Genomic DNA, 15,109 nt, shown 5'->3' with positions numbered 1-15,109 from the left:
TCACATCATACGTATTTGTTCTGGTAAATGTTTATATTTTTATATAAACTTGGTCAAACTTTAGGAAGTTTGACTTCGGTCAAACCTAATATGCAGAGTTTACTACTACTACTCGCTAGTTGCTTAGCTGAATCACTCAACATGCCACACGGGGAGTCTACTGTCACAAAATTTTGAGGTCGGCGGGAAAATCTCCCGCGACCCTGATTCGAGCAGTGGGAAGTTACCATCATAGCCTTCGGAACAGGCCTACGGATGACGCTTGGTAGGGGGCTGTTTTCGTAACTTCAGGTTCACCCTACCCAGCCAACCCCACCAGGGCACCCAGAGTAGTACACCTAAATACTCCCCATTTTCTATCCCCACCGCAAAATAGACTTCTCCATGGCACCGTAGCCTTCGTGCTCCTCCCCTTTACCTCAACGCACTCGTCCACCGCATTGCATCTGCCTCATCGACGACCTTATACGCCGCACTGGAGCCGGTCCACCATCATCGTCGTACACGGAACCTCGTCCCCAGCATCGTATTCCACGGTCTCGGATCTTCTTCCCGGAAGCCGACGCCAAGCGCAGAAGTACCACCATCGTGGAAAATGAACTGACTCCCATTGCCGACCATGACTCACAGAGGCCGCCGCGACCATCGTTCTCCTCCTCGATTGGTAATGTGTGTATTGAATCACTTAGCAGTACATGTGCAGTTCCAATTTTATTCATACCTACCCTTCAAATTCCCTGGGTGCTATTGTTACCGTAAAAGTAATTGGTTATAGCCTCCATTGTCCAACAGAATATCATCTTGTAATTGTGCGTCGCTCCTGTATCGCGCTGTGCTTGGGTAGGTTTTTCATCTGCAACCAGTAGTGTGGCAAATGATGGAAAGGTTTTTAGAACTAGCAAGATGCCCATGCATTGCACGCATCAAGATGCATTTGTATGAGTAGTTTATCTTGTGGGAGAAAAGGATGAACGAGGGAAGGTCTTATTTGCAAATCTGGAGAGGGGTATGGGTATCTTTTTGCAAAATTCCCATTTGTTTCCTTCCTATCTGTCAGATATAAATTGGACGGCCTATATTGCAAGAAAAAAAGTATAGAGAAAAAAGTAGACAGTAAAGGAAGTAGAGATAAATATTAAATATTAAATATAAAATAAATATAACAGTAGAGAAGAGAGTAGAGATAGCAGAGACGTCGGGAAAGGATCGCGCGCACGCGAAGAAGCGGCCGGGAGTGCGCTAGTTCTGGCGCGCGCGCGTCCGGCGCACTTTATAAAATCCAACGGCCTCCCACCACTTTGTGCCTTGCCACCGCTTTGTGACTGGCCATTGCTTTTTTGCCTCACCGCTGCCACGCCACCATGCCACCGCGTCACCGGGAAAGTTGGGGATACCGCGACGTCCGCACGCGCACCTCTGGCGGCTTCTCCGCTGAGATCTGGTTCCATGGGATGCACCTCGGCCTCGGCAATTTCAACACCGCCAACGAGGCCGCCTGCGCGTACAATGCAGCGGCGTGGCGCCTCCGGTGGTCTCATAGAACATTGAACTTCCTCAACGTGCCAACGCGGGAGTGGGCGCAGGAGCTCGTGCCTCTGCCGCGACTTAGCACAGACGAGGATCGTCGTGACAACCGGAGGTGGGAGCACCGTCTCGGCATCGCCGAGATGGACGGAAGCCATGGCGCTGTGGCGCCAACACTTCCCATAGGACATCATCAACGAGCGCGAGTTCTACGCGCAAAGGAGGGTGGAGAGGGATAAGAGGAGGGCGGAGCGAGCCGCCTATCGCAAGGACAAGCGTAGGCGAAAAGCGGACGCTCAATTAAACATGAGGCTAGGAGCAGCGCCGCCCTGGGAACCCGACGATGATCGATATCTTCACGCCTATAGTCAGACGTCGGAGGAGGACATCACCGAGGAGGAGTCGGACGACGAGGAGTAGTTGAATTATCTTTTTTTTATCTATCTATGCTGAGAACTATCCTCTACTCTCTAGTATCTACTTCTCGATCTCAGCAGTGTAAACGCTTTTTTAAAGCGCCGCGCGTTGCGATTCTGTTGGAGATGCTCTTACATGGCAGACGAGTGCTTTAATGTTGCCCACAAGATGCGCGAGTATTACTAGTAGTATATTTTTCTTGCCATGTTGAGATTTTAAAACCACGAGTGCGAACATGCAGAGGAGCAATGAAGACCAAACAGGGATATTCAGGACATCTTAAAGGAGCGTGGCAAGTTAAAGAGGAGCTGCACCGAACTTGTAAAACGAGCTTTTTTAAGTAACACCCTTTCAATTACTTTCGTTTAGCCTCGTGTTCTTCGATGTGTATACGTGGCAGTTTCTGTTTCTCTTAAGCGTGGTATTCTTCGATCTTAATCGTCATAATGATTTCGTTTTTAGCTTGATGTAGGAAGTGGGTGTTCTCACCTTGTAGTCTGTTTTTATATTTCTTTTCCTTTTGAATTCACTTCTTCGAGTTCTTTTCATCTGGCTTATACTAAATGGATCTAGGTTGCTCTGAGTATTGATCTAAAAAAGAAGTAACTTCATGTCAGAATGCAGTTCCTGCGAGGAGGGAAGTATGGTCAACCTCGAGACCATGTTTCCAAAATGAGGTTGGATTACACACAAGGTGCCAGTTCCCAAATGATGCTGGACTAGTCACAAGGGGCAAATTCCCAGATGATGCTGGATTACACACAAGCCAGGTGGAGTCGTCAGCTGTTTGTGTCCTCCTGACATTAGTAAAGGCTGAAAGAAAGCGTGCAGCAGCCCTTGAGAATGTAGTTGAGTTCCTGAAGAAGCAAAAAGAACAATCAGATGCCCTCTTCACCCAAGCCAAAGAAGAGATGGAAGAAGCCAGAAATAAGCTAGCAGAGGCAGAGTAGGCTAGGTGTCTGCTGCTATCTAAAACTGTTGTCAATACAAAATTTCTTCATAATAGCTAGGTTCAAATGTTTATCTAGTCAGCATGCGTGTTGTGATGTCTGTGCATCTACTGATGTGACACAATTTTTTTTTGGGTCATGTAATAACAACAATTACTTTCCAAACAATAACGGACGAAGCATTGGACATGGTATAGTTCACGCGCAAGCCCGACATTCCAAGTTCAACTTCCACAGTAAACTCATGTTAATAGATATCTGCACATTCATACATAATGTCCACAACCATGATTCACTTCAAAGCCAAAAAAATGTGAGGAGAGTTATAAATAAATAAAAACCTCTACTAGTTCCTGCTACCAGTGCGAGCACAACAAGTAAAGACCATGCGTAAATTAATTATATTTTAGTCATTTTTTGTGTTCTAAAATGCCTGCCGGCTCGTGGAAGGACATGTTGCCGGCACACACGCGGATTAAATGAAGGCAAGCGGGGCAGTCTAAGCTGGTTGCACGCGGCGAGGAGGCATGCTCAGCCGGGCCTGCAGCGAGTGCGGCCCTCTTGGCCGGCGCGCCGGTTCAATGCATGCGCTATGAGAGGTCGCGTCCGTGTTAGAGCAATGACTCCCTCCAGTCCTTTTTTGTTTGGGTATAACAAAATCTCGTTTCCCATTCACATTTTACAAGTAAAATTCATGGACAAACTTTGACCCAAAGTACGATGGGGACAAGTAAACTAGAATGGAGGTAGTAGTTTTTTTAATCAAAGAAGGGTTTCCCCTTCCGATTTTCATTACTGAACACCAGCACCTAAATCTAAACCATAATATTTGCCCTAGAACTACCAGGTTCAACATCTCGCAACATAAACCCATACAACCATACGCCAAGGAGGTACGTAGTACTATGAATTCCATTTTCGCTCCATACCAATCGTTCTAAAAACTACTTACTACTTATAACGTGCCATTGAAAATCGGAACTCTTAATCCGTTTTGATGAGATAAGGGAGGAATGTTGTTGGTTTCAAGATTCGAGGAGTGGTATATGTCTAATTTCTACTCTTACTAGCAAGATGCCCATGTGTTGCATGGAACATCAAGATCTTGTGGTAGAAAAGGATGAACAAGGGAAGGACTTATATGCAAATGTGGTGAAGAGTGCGGGTAAATTGCCATATTTTCGTTCCTATCCGTCAGATATAAATCGGATGACCTACATTGCAGGATGGCAGGCCTGCCATCATCACCAACTCTATTTTTTGTCCCTACTCTTATAAAAAGCATTGTCAGTGATGATTGTGTGCCTGCCATCCTGCAATATAGGCCATCCAATCTATATCTGACGGATAGGAAGGAAACTATGGCAATTTTGCAAAAAGATACCCACACCCCTCTCCACATTTGCAAATAAGGCCTTCCCTCGTTCATCCTTTTCCCCCACAAGATAAACTACTCATACAAATGCATCTTGATGTTCCATGCAACGCATGGTCATCTTTCTAGTTGTTGCAAAATGCCCATGTGTGTGAGAGAGAGGGAGAGTGGAGGAGGATGGAGTGCATGTGTGACAAAGACACAAGGAGTGGTTGTGCGATAGGTATCAGCTTAAAATGAGGCGATAGTGTGTGTATGCACTATCCAGAGGGCGTGTCTCAAGAAGGGAAGAAAAAGCTACATAGATACAAGGAGCGGGAGAGAGACATGTATGTGATGGTGGAAGCACGAGTGTGCGGGTGTATAAACCTATCTAGAGGCTCGCTAGTCGATAAATGTTTGTGAGAGACATATGAGTCGGGGTGCGAAAGCGAGAGTTTTGTGTGTGTGTGTGTGAGAGAGACGGTAGTCGGGAAGGGGAGTGGAAGTAGGAGTTGTGTGTGTGTGTGTATGTGAGAGAGAGAGGAGATGGTCGTTGGGGTTGTCTGATCGGTAAACAAATGAATAATGCCAGTCTGGGATGGAGACAAAAAGGAGACCATAACAAATGTTGTGTCTACAGGAGAGAGAGAGAGAGAGAGAGAGAGAGAGAGAGAGAGAGAAGAGTAATTTTAGTGGTATGAGTCATATGTAGAGACATACAGGGTGTGTGAGAGAATCCCATAGAGAGAAATACAAAGTGGAAGACGAGTGGAGACTGTGTGTGTGGCCATGAAAAAGAAAGCTTAGGTACCGAGTGATACCAGAGAACAGTAGAGACGTGAGAGATAATGAAAACCATGTAATGTATAATGATAGGGAGAGTGTGACACTTCTCAAGGGAGACGTCGAGAGACCATGTTTGCGAGAATAGGAGAAACATGAAGTGAGCATGCGGGTGAGCTAGAGAAAAGATAGTGATAGCTACCTGAAGGAGCATGCATGCGAGAGAGATGGGCATGAAAGGAGTGAACAAAAAAGGGATTCAAATATTTGAATTTGAGATGATGATACATGTAATCCATACTCGAACCAAAATTGATCTATCAAACATGCATACTCATATGAATTCATGCACATCTATGTTATTTAATATGTAGATATTACTGATCCATACATTTTAGTAGAACATAATTTCGTTAAATTTTTTTGAATTCATCCTTAACTTTTCGAGATTGTTGTATTTGTAAATCATATTATACATATAAAGGAGCAGAATTCTTTGTTGTGGTTTTGAAAGTATATATAAAAATGATGTATATAGAATGTAATTCCAATTGAAAATGGATCCCGCCCGAAAAAATAGAATACAAACGGGATTCGAATTGAGTTGGCACGGTAAACATGCACTCTGCAAAATTTGAACGAAGCGGGGAAAGTCGCAGTAACCGGCCGAAACCAAAATCTGCGAGATGGAAATCACTACTGCCTATCCCTGCCATGCAAATCCTATCTACTGGATTTCAATAGGTCTCAATAGGGGTAGGTTTGCAATTTCACCCATACATGACATAACTGCCTCTCACCCGGATTCATACACGGTGGGCGCCAAAACACAGTGTGTCCTCGGCCGAAATCGACTCCTCCCTGATTCATATTCATACACGGTGGGCGCCAAAAACAAACTCTCGTCGGAAAATATTCGGTGTATGCGAGATTACCATCCTATCCCCAACCGACTAATGTTGTTGTGATGTAGTAGAAATTAGAAAGGGGGGCTAAGTTTGTAAATTTCCTCGCATTTGAGACAAGCGCGCCCTGAAAATACATGGTTCCCCCCTTCCTCTCTACCTCCCTTTTCCCCATTTGTACTCTGTGAGCGCCAAAACACCCTCTCCAGCCCACCCTCCTCCGTCCGCCACCGTCCGCCACCCCATCCACCGCCGTCCTCCTCCACCATGCCGGAGCTGATACCCCGACGCCACCGTCCATTACAAGAGATCGACCTCTCTCATCCACGCCTTCGGACCGGGATCCTTGCATCCCATCCTCTCGCTTCATCTCCACCATCGTCCACCTTGCCGGCACCGCTCCTATGACCGTCTCGTCCACCGCGCCCTGCCGCCACCGTCTACCCTCCTAGATCTGCTTCCACGCCGCCGACAGCCATCGCTACCGCAGCACCGTCAAATTCTCAGCAGATGCGTACACGATGCCGCACCAGAGGTGGTACTCTTTCGTATCTGCTCAACTTATTTATTGCAGCAAGAAAATAGATCGCCACTTCTTTACTCTGATTTCTTGTCTTGGTTGCGAAGTTGCCTTTGTTCGGTTTGCACCTTCAGATCCGCCATGGCACGCTCAATACTATACTCCCAATTCTTATGGTTTTCCCCTTTTATATTCCACACTAGTTAAATCATAGTAGACTAAATTTCAAAATTGGGTCAGTCGATTTTTCAGAGCTCACACGGAGTTCGTCGGTGCGATCGAAGGGGCTCGGGTGGTTGTGGGGCCTCGCCAAACGAAGAAAACTCAACGCGGGTGGGGGTTGGGGCGTGGGTGGGTGGTGGGGTGGTGGAGGAACACAGGCGGTGGGGGCCGGTGGTCCGGTCGGCGGCCCGTGCGGTGTTCTGTATGGGAAGAATCAGAGACTAGGAAGAAGAAGGGTTAGGAGACATAGGATCTTCATCCCACCGCCTGAAATGGTTGAGAGACAGCTGGGAGTTGCATTCTTAATGCGCTCTGGTTCATCATGTGTGGGCACTGCGCAACCAACATTTTATTATCCAAAATCTACTTGCTCTTCTTTACCATGTTCCTCTTCCGTTCTTCTTTAATATGTACTCTCTCCGTTCCTAAATACAAGTCTTTGTATAGATTCCACCATGGACTACATATGGAGCAAAATGAGTGATTCTACACTCTAAAATGTATCTGGATACATCTATATGTGATCCATATTGGAAATCTCTACCAAGACATATATTTTGGAACGGAGGGAGTATGATAGTAGTACAGTATGTTCCTTGTACTGAAGATGAGCAGGGACATTTGCAGTGTCGAGGTCTATACGGTCGGTCGTGATGGACACTTTGAGCCTCTTTGATTCGTAGGATCTTGTAAACATAGGAATAAGATTTGTAGTGGCCTGCCCACTTGAATCCTATAAGAATAGCAAGGAAATGCGGGGAGCTGTGTCGCCTTTGAGAGTTACACTGATATTAACAGTACCGCACCTTCACTTGAAGAGAGCTGGTATCCGAAGCCTTTCTAGCCGTACTGGCAATACTAGGACATATTTTCCAGCAAGTTCCACTTTGCTGATTTTACTCTAATGCTTAAGGTTTTCCCGTTATATCTACACTATGATCTTTGTAGCTGCTTTGTGTCGCACTAGCAGCAGTACACTCTTGAAGCTAAACACTGCAATGACTTACAAAATTGGCACCAAGGCATTGAGTGCCATTCTGGATGCAATGAAACTCATACGCTCCCCACCTATTGACTCTTGTTCAGAATATGATCCTAATGACTATTCTAACCTCAAGGAGTCAAAGGCAGATGGCCTGTCCTGTTCACCCATCAAGGTGCCTGTTCTAATTTGGTAATGTTTTATTGATTGCAGGTATCTTGAATATGTTGTCTTGCATTTCTTCTACTTTGTTGCACCGCCATCTGCTTAGTTTACTCATCATATATGTCGAGGTGCCATGCCCATCCATTATCAATACATATTCCATCTGTCATCATACCATGTTTTTCCACTCAAATGATGTTCTTGTGCATTAGAGATCAAAAAGGAAGAGGGTGATTGCCGAACCTGAAGGAGCACCAGCAAAGTCCTTGAAAAACGTGGTGGTGCCAGAGAAATCAGACATCACCCCACTTATATTGGCTGTAGAACCAGTGACACAAAACGTAGGACCGATTCCAGCAGACTGTACCCATACTTCACTGGCCACACCACTAGCCCCACCACACAGGACCTGCACTCCAGCAAAAGTTATACCGACTTGATTTGCCATAGCACTAGCTGTACCACAGAAAAACCACTCTAGCAAAAAGTACAGCAAGTCCACCGGCCGAAGACCTATCCCAACTGCAGAGACGGCCAATTCCTGCAGATTGGAACCCCATTCCATTTATTCACAGTTTAAAAGACAATGCTTTCAATGTTGTTAGGGACTACGTGCATATATTCCCATCATGGGAAGATTATTGTTAAGACAAACACCATTTTCACATCTTCCTGTCCAACTTACGTGTAAGTGTTATTATTCATGGTTATTATTTTCCTGTTTTCTGCTGATTGAACACATCAATGATTTACATTACATTGTTGTAACTAAGCGAGGGTCAATCTGGATAGTCATGACGAGCAAAGCTTGCTTGTTCTTTTCACGGAAGCATTGCAGCAGTATCGGTGTTACCTGAGGAAATCACACTTTGATGGCAAGTCTATAAACGAATTTCCGTTGAAGTCTCATGTGCTAAATTCAGAAGAGATTGAATGGAAAAACCTTGTTATGCACTGGTCTCATTCCCAGGATGACGTACCGTCTATGAAATCACATGACAATTTGAACTTCTACTTTTCCGCATGTGCTTTACGGATCTTTTTTGCAGGAAATCTGCTCGAAGAAGAATTCTGGTTTGAAAGGAACGACGGGATATCACAAATATGCTACCAGCTGCTTTGCTCTTGTTAGTACCTGTTGTCATATATCACTGTACTTGCATACATACCCGGTTCATTATGTGACAGCAGTATGCATGATAGCTTGCTTATCAATTGTTCGCTCTAAATTATCTGATCTGTATGAATGTATACATTAGTGTAGAATATATCTAGTGCCAATGGTTTTTTAGCTCTGCATTGTTCTTGTAAGTACATGTTGTCCTTTATCAGTGTACTTATAATGACAGGTTGTTGTTCAAGTACCATCACTCTGCAGCTTATTTTCCTTTGCCCTCCATTTTCTACACATCAAATCTATATTTACTCTTACCATAAGGTTGGTACTGAAGAAGTTTAGCTATGCATTCCTCTTGGCTATACCTTTTGCCTGTATCGCTGCACTTACATTTATAGCTACTTGGTTATGTAGCATCACTCTTCATCTTATCTTAAATATTCTCCATTTTTTCGTATATTATCACATCTATATTTACTCTTAACAAAATGTAGAATAAAGGCAATGCTTATGAAGAAGATTTTGTGGTAAACTTCTTGAATTGCCCCCCCCCAATCAGCATGGACAAGGCCTTTATAGAGCCTGTCTTCACCAGTAATGTAAGTTTTTCCATCTCAAGCCTTCAAACTTTGTTGTATATATTTGTTTAGGCATGACTGCAACAGCTATTTATTTTTGGTGTTTGCATCAAATCGCATGTTTAAAGTTTATTATGTAGTTCATAAACAAAAGTTTGTCCTTTCTCAATTTAAGTTATCAGTTGTACAACCAAGTTCCTTCTTCATACCATGTAAATTAAACTATACAGAGCAAGTGATCTTCTTTTGCACTGCATGTATGCTTCTGTTCTTCATCCGTAATCCAGTGGTGTGGTGAACCTACCCACTACAGCACAATGTCATATTCTGCAATGTCTTATATATGAACAATGTCATATCATTCTACTACTCCCTCCGTCCGAAAATACTTGTCATTGAAATGGATGTATCTAGATGTATTTTAGTTCTAGACACATCCATTTTGATGACAAGTAATTCCGGACGGAGGGAGTATTATTCAAACCGTCTCTTTATTTGCCAATCTGAAATGGGATAAATTGACAGCACACTAAATATTGATACTTATGAGTTCTTGATCTGTAATCCAGTGGTGTCGTGAAGCCGCCAACTCATTCACAATGTCATTTCTTGCCATGTCTTGACCTGAACAATACCATATTGTGTTAATGCAATTTTAAACTGTGTCACTTTATTCGTCAGTAAGAAATGTGATGAATTGTCAGCACTGATACTTTTATGTGCAAAACCTGTCATCTGTCTGCTTGTTTGTCTTTCAGAGTGAGGAAGATATAAGTGTTGAACAAGCGCAGTCTCATCATATTGCTCAGCTGCTTGCGCTGCAGCTCCCCAGCAGGGCTAACCTTTCTTGAACTCTATTAAAGTGATGTTGGTTTTGTATATTATTTTGTCGGCATGTTTATTTCCATTGGTGGCAATCTTTGATGCCCAGTGTATGTAATCTGCTGTCTGCTTGTGCTTTATTATCATAGAGGCGAACTTTGATGCCTAGTGGATGTAATATGCTATAATTTCTTTATTGTATAGTCTAGGTTTTTTCTTATTAATGATGATGCAGTTATTTTACTGTATATATATCATGTCTTCGCAGTAAACCGGCCAAACCATAAAATTACGGTACATAATCAGGCTGTCATGCACTCATGATGTAGGTTGCGCCTGAAACGTGTCGAACAGCTAACGGGCCGGCAGCAGCTCGAAATGAACCCCTGCCCATGATTGTACGAATCAAATCACGGGCTTTTAAAAGGCCAAAATTTTCTTCGTCCTTCTTTGGCCCAATCAGATAACGGCTGCGAGAAGGCCGGATGCAAACTGGGCCGTAGTTATGCCCAACTATATGACGGGCTTTTAACAGGCCGGAATTAATGTAGGTCCAAAATGTTAAACGGGCCCTTAATAGGCCAAAACTTATATCAGGCCGAATTACTAAGTGGGCCTTTAGCAAGTGGGCCCAAAAGCATAGTGTCCAGTTGACGGGCCGAATCTGATATGGGCCATAATTGAGCCCAAAGCCTCTTAAAGGGCCGGACCTAATCTGGGCTGTAATTTGGCCCAGAATGTGGTAGGCTTTTAACAGGCCGGATCTCATATGGGCCACTATTAGGCCCGGAACATGGCAGGACCTTAATGGACTGGTTCAAATATGGGCCGACATTTGGCCCAAAACATGCCAGCTAGTTAATGGGCCGGCCTACTAGGGTCCTCAAAATCTTGTGGGCCTACAGCTAGGCCGGCCCATTAATGTCGGCGAAATCTCGTGGGCCTTTAGCCGGGCCGGCCCATTATGACCCGCAAGAATATTGTGGGCCTTTACCTAGGCTGGCCCATTATGGCACACAAAAATCTTGTGGGCCTTTACCTGGGCCGGCCCATTATGGCCCACAAAATCTTGTGGGCCTTTAGCTGGGCCAGCCCATTATGGTCCGTAAAATCTCGTGGGCCTTTAGGTGGGCCGGCCATTATGGTCCGCAAAATCTTGTTTGCCTTCAGTTGGGCCGGCCCATTTAAACTTGATTGGCCGGTCCACGTGTCAACATATCATAGGCGCGTCTCGCACGTTGGATGAGTGACACCTGTCCCAGCGCGGACCTGACACGTGTCTCCTCTAGCCAATGATGATTTTACACGTGGAAAATCCCCATTGGTCGGGGCTGTTAACGGGTTATCAGATCCAAAACCCGACCCGATAGCTTAACGGTGTTCTGTTACGGTGGATGCCACGTGTCGGTCACCCTTGACGAAAGCACTTCTGTGACGCGCGATTTATCGTCATGGAAGTGGACACTTCCATGATGATAATTTTAGTAATGTCATGGAACACTTCTACGACAACACAGGTATGACTATCTTGATTCTGTCATAAATTTGTCATGGATGTACATGCATGACAAAAAACGCGACCTACTGTGACAAACACGTATCATCACGGAAGTGTATTTTTTCGTAGTGGGAGCAGTATAGAGATTTCAATCAAAGCCAATACTGCTTCACAGTCAGGATATTCCCTTCCTATCCTGGATCCACTGAACCCCTCCATTGCTAATATGGACTTGGGGTTACCATCGAGATGTCCGTGCAGGACGCTTCTTATCTGATGAGGACTATTATGCGGACTAGAACTGCCTTGCTGTGGAACACTGACTTCCGCTATATGCCAGCGTCACTCCTTGGGGCGAAGGTTACTTCACATCTATTTACACCAACTCTTCTCATGAGGATTCGCTGCTCCGCACTACCGCATAGATGCTTGAGGATAAGGACCGCGAAAATTGTGCCTTGCGATTGGAGCTTTTCAACTCCGGTCTGATCACTGGGCCACTTTAATCCGGTTTGCACCCACTGTGCAGGTAGGGTATATGGATATGCGGGATTTGTACCCCGTGTGGTCTAGTCTGCCAGATCGTATGGATTGGCGTGATGTAGGGGGCATCACTCCTCCCCGTGGACCTCGTCTGCCGCCGTTTGTTGGACCTAGGCCACATCCGAGTCCTTATGGACCACAGGCTCCACGGGATCGACTTTTTCCAGATGATCACGTCCAGCTTCCAGGACATGCGGGTAATCTCTATGAAGATTACTACAGAAATGTCTGAGCTGATGGTAGCACCACTCGTATTGTAATAGTTATATCATCCACCGTCCTGCGTGACTCGTGCGATATGACTTAGTGTGTACCACATACCAGAGGTGTAGAAAAATAATGCATAGGAGCTTGGGATGCCTCTGATGGGATGTAATCTTCCTTTCACCGCAGTTGTACTCCATTTGGTCTTGTACTAAACCTTGTATGGTGTGTATGACGATGGAATAAATGTAGTAGTTTCTGTGTTTACCATGTCATACGGATGATCATCTTGCATTCTGGGTTATCCCTTACATTCTGTATTTCTATGTCAGAATCTTATCATTTTGGACTAAACCATTGTATTGTTTTCCTAGGATGGTCAACACCAGCAACAACCCTGCTCCCCCGGAGTAGGCTGAAGGCAGTGGAGCTAGGGATGCGAACCTGCCTCATCCTCCTTCTCCGGCTGAGGTCATGCTGGAGGCCGAGAGGAACAAACGGGAGACCTACCTTTGCTGGAACGCATCAAACAGAACATAGCTCTACACCAGAGGAATAACTTGGTGTCGCTCAGTGACTTCATCAAGTTACATCCACCCACCTTCCATCACTCCATCGAGCCTCTCGACGCCGATGATTGGCTTTGCAGCATTACCCACAAGCTACGTTCTGCACACGTAGCTGAGCCTGATAAGGTCACTTTTGCTTCCTATCACCTTGAAGGCCCTGCCAGTCTCTGGTGGGAGAATTATGAGGCCATGCGCCCAGCTAGCCAGGTCACTACTTGGGCAGAATTCAGTGACGCTTTCCGTGAACACCACATTCTGGAGGGTCTTATGGATCGTAAGCGTGAGGAGTTATGCAGTTTCAATGAAGGTAGACTCTTTGTGGATGCTTACAGTAGGGAGTTCGGTAACCTAGCACATTATGCAACTTTGGAAGTTTCCACCGATGCTAAGAAGGAGGAAAGGTTCCGCAAGGGACTTAGCCCCGAGCTTCGTCGTGATCTCCGTCTGCACGAATGCGCTTCCTTCCAGAAGCTTGTGAACAAGGCCATCAGTGCTGAGACAGGTTAGACTGATTTCGAAGCAACACGCAAGCATGTCCGTGACACTGGTTCCTCATCCGGTTCTAGCCCTCAGAAGCGTCGGGTGTGGGTGCCTAACACCGCCCTGCCACCCAGGTTCACACCGAGGCCATCCTATCAGGCGCCTCGTCCAGCTCAGTAGTATGCACCAGCCAAGTCCTATGGTGGATCAACCAACATTGCACCTCCACGCACCAGCTCTGTGACGTGTTTCAAGTGTGGAGAACCAGGACACTACATGCGAGAGTGTCCCTAGACCAACCCCAACCACTTTGGAAAGGCTGTTGGCCGTGGCAAGCCAACAGGGAAGGTGTACTATGCCAAGCCAGCCACCGCTGCACGTGGCCATGTGAACTGTGTCTCAGCTGAAGAGGCTTAGGAGGATCCTAACATCGTTCTCCGTACGCACCTTGTTAATTTCCATCCAACATCTGTTCTTTTTGATACTGGAGCATCTCATTCATTCATATCTGAAAACTATGCTCGTTTGCATAACACCGTATTCTGTGACATGCCTTCCACCATGGAAATTTCTACTCCTGGTTCTAGATGGCAAATCTCTAGAGTAAGCCATGGGAATGAAATTCAGGTCGACAGACTTGTTTTCCATGCATCATTAATAGCTCTCAAATCTTAGGATATTAATATCATCTTGGGTATGGATTGGATGTCATCCCATCATGCCAAGATTGATTGCTTCTCTAGGACTGTTCAACTTACACATCCTTCGGGCGAGATAGTCAATGTCTTGACCGGAGTAGCTAAGCGACAACTATATTCTCCTAATGCCAGTCCTTTGACAGACCTCGAAGATGTTCCGGTAGTCCGTGACTTTCCGGATGTCTTTCCAGAAGAATTGCTAGGTGTTCCACCTGACCGAGATGTCGAGTTCGTGATAGATCTTATTCCAGGAACTGTCCCAATTTCTAGAAGACCCTATAAGATGGCACCACTAGAACTAGCCGAGCTTAAGAAACAACTCGATGAGTCCTTGAAAAAGAGTTTCATCCGTCCTAGTTCGTCTCCATGGGATTGTCCCGTCCTCTTCGTCAAGAAGAAGGATGGTACGGATCGGATGGTTGTAGATTATCAACCCGTCAACTTGGTCACAATAAAGAACAAGTATTCACTTCCCAGGATCAACGACCTGTATGATCAGCTAGCTGGATCCTCAGTCTTTTCTAAGATGGATTTGAGGTTGGGCTACCATCAAATCAAAATCAAGAACGGGGAAATTCCCAAAACGGGCTTTGTTACTCGTTATGGCCAATACGAGTACACCGTCATGTCCTTCAGTTTAACCAATGCCCCAGCCACTTTCTCTCGGTTAATGAACTCAATCTTCATGGAGTACTTGGATAAATTCGTCATGGTTTACCTCGATGATATACTCATCTACTCCAAGAATGAGGAAGAACATGCGAAGCATCTAAGG

The 15,109-nt window shown here is 45.3% G+C and overlaps 1 pseudogene; it reads left to right on the top strand.

Moving 5' to 3' along the window:
• Positions 1–1,361: 1,361 nt before the first annotated feature.
• Positions 1,362–15,109, top strand: part of LOC123090059 (uncharacterized) — a 62,479-nt pseudogene continuing 48,731 nt past the window's right edge.

The sequence above is a fragment of the Triticum aestivum genome, chromosome 4B, assembly GCF_018294505.1.
Source record: "Triticum aestivum cultivar Chinese Spring chromosome 4B, IWGSC CS RefSeq v2.1, whole genome shotgun sequence".
NCBI classification, from domain to species: domain Eukaryota; kingdom Viridiplantae; phylum Streptophyta; class Magnoliopsida; order Poales; family Poaceae; genus Triticum; species Triticum aestivum.
Note: the sequence above shows the minus strand (reverse complement) of the source record. Positions and strands in the feature narration are given on the sequence as shown.